Source organism: Chenopodium album, chromosome 26 (genome assembly GCF_948465745.1).
Source record: "Chenopodium album chromosome 26, dcCheAlbu1.1, whole genome shotgun sequence".
Taxonomy (NCBI): domain Eukaryota; kingdom Viridiplantae; phylum Streptophyta; class Magnoliopsida; order Caryophyllales; family Amaranthaceae; genus Chenopodium; species Chenopodium album.
The window spans coordinates 15,875,189-15,877,874 of NC_137859.1; the positions used below are offsets into that span (position 1 = coordinate 15,875,189).

The 2,686-nt window shown below is 38.4% G+C and overlaps 1 non-coding gene across 1 annotated transcript; it reads left to right on the plus strand.

The window, feature by feature from the left end:
- The first annotated feature begins 634 nt into the window (after positions 1-634).
- On the plus strand, positions 635-741 carry LOC145618738 (small nucleolar RNA R71). The gene has a single exon (XR_014107998.1). It is a non-coding gene; the product is annotated as a small nucleolar RNA R71 (small nucleolar RNA).
- The last annotated feature ends 1,945 nt before the right edge of the window (positions 742-2,686 follow it).

The following is a 2,686-nucleotide window of genomic DNA, read 5'->3' on the forward strand; positions in this document are numbered from 1 at the left end:
CATCGCTCTAATTTCTGATAAAGCTGGGTCAGAAGGTGGTGGAGGAGTTTGTGGTTGGTTTTTCTGGCCAGTATTGGGATGGTAATATTTCTGCTGCGGTGGTGGTGCTAGTTGTTGTGGTTGTTGTGGAGGTGGAGGTGTGGGATTTTGCACATTAGTACTCCTGTAGGAAAGATAAGGATGGTTCCGATACCCAGGATTATAGGTGTTGGAGTATGGGTTATTTTGCTTGATAGACTGAAAAGCGTTAACCTGCTCCATGGAGCTCCTACACTCGTGTTCCCAATGACCTACAATTCCACAATTTTCACAGAAAGCATCATTAGCATTATTATCAACAGCAGAAACATTAGCAACAGAATTAGGATTGTTAGTAGTAAGGCTATCTAATTTCTGACAAATAGAAGTAAGCTGAGCTTGCATAAGGGTTACTGAATCAACATGATGTTTGCCCTTATTAGCATAACCTCTAGTATTCCCTTATTGGGAATTATGGATCGCCATATCTTCAATAACCTGACCTGCATCATCAACATTTAAATTCATAAATCTGCCGCTAGTTGCGGAGTCTAAAATTGTCCTAGATGCATTTCCTAATCCATTGTAAAAAGCTTGAATTAGCTGCCACTTTGCCAAGTTGTGGTGGGGACACTCCCTCTGCAAATCCTTGAATCTTTCCCAAGCTTCATATAATGCTTCATCTGTCTCCTGGGCAAAATTCTGAATGGCACTTCTCAATAAAGCTGTTTTCTCTGCAGGGTAATATTTATTATAAAAATTTAAAGCAAGAGTCTCCCAGTTAGTAATACCAAGTGCAGCTCTATTCAAACCATTAAACCATAATTTAGCTTTTCCACATAAAGAAAAGGGAAAAAGAATCTCCCTGATTTGGTCCTGCGTTACCCCATTCTGCCTAATAGTATTGCAATATTGATAGAAGTCTACAATGTGAAGATTAGGATCTTCACCCTTAGCTCCACTGAATTGCTTTCTTTCTATCATCGTTATGAACTGGGGCTTGATCTCGAACTAGACTCCCTCGAGATCAGGTGTAGGGGAAAGATGTGGAAAATCCGTCAGGGATGGTTGCGAATAATCGCTAAGCTTGCGAGGTGGAGGTGGTGGTGGTGTACCCATCTCTAGTTCTGAATCAGAAGAGTGCTCCGAATCACTAGAAGTAGGTAATGGATTTCTAGGAATATTGTTACTCCCAGAACCCGCCAGGATCTGCCTACAAAAATTCTTCTGTCTATGAAACGAGCGTTCGATCTCAGGATCGAATGGAATGTAACCTGATCTGGAACACCTGGGCATAAACAAAGAACTAAAAAGACAGATATTAGAACTACCTCAAAGAACTAATGTCCTTTGAGGCAAAAGAAAAATAATCTAGACTACAAAAACAATTAGAAATAAAAATAAAACCGTTTCCCCGGCAACGACGCCAAATTTTGACAGACTAAAGTCGTATCACCTAATCAAAAGTAATTACCTAAGTCCTCTAACTAAAGTAGATAGGGAAGTAGGGTCGAATCCACAGGGAAACTAGTCTTTCTATTCCTAATTAATTAATAGCAATCTAAATTATTAGTAACAATTTGTTGTGATTTAAAGATTATACTACGAAGAATATAAGTAGGGAGAATAAAATAAGAGGAATCAATGAATTAAAGACCTAGGGCATAGGTTCACCAATAAATAATATTCCAGGGTAAAACATAATAACCAATCATTAATGCATCAATTAACCAGATAATAAAGGGCTTTCGCTACGTATTACAATCACAGAATTAATCTACCGGTATTAAATCTCATCTCTCGAATCTCAACTTAACCATTTATAGATTAACCTGCCTATTGAAACTAGACCTAAACATCAATTCTCATCTCTCGAATCTCGAATCAATATTGTCAAACTCATGCATAAAAGATCAGGCCTAATCTAGTCACAGAGCATTAAATCAATCAATAGGAAATTAATATAACATTGATAATTAACAACAATAAATTACCCCTTCATATTATTTATGGATCCCCATAAACCCTAGAAAAAGAACTACTCACACATAATTAAATCTAAACTAATCAAAGCAATAAAATAAAACATGATAGAAGGAATAAAATAAATAACTGAGATTAAGAGAAAAGAAATCGTTACCAAAGTAATCAGAATAAAGAGTTGAGTAAAGAACAAAGTATAAAGTGTAGAGAGAGAAAATAAGCTTAAGTAAAAAGAGAAAGTCTAAGAGAAAGAATTACAATAGTAAAGAGAGAATAAGGAAGTGTAAAAGAATCCTAAACTTGCTTAACAAAAATATATTTATAATAAACAAGAATCCTAAACTAAAACAAACTAAACGATGCTTAAAAGATCTATCAGAGACACGCGCCCGACCGGGCGCCACACCGCCCGACCGGGCGTGCCTTTTTGATCGGGCGAAGGGCTGTTGCGATATAAGTCTTCTTTGCCCGATCGGGCGCGCCATCGGGCGGACCATCGGGCGGACCATCGGGCTCCTCGTTTAGGCTAGTAACTTGGCCCAAACCAAATATCCTCTTTGGGGCTTTAATCATTCGGTCCAAATGCCTCGTCTTCACACAAGTCGAGCCCTTATTCACCGGTTTGATTACACTAACCGATCCTGGGCTACGAAAGATGGCCGTGCTCCTCCAATGCTCGTAGTTG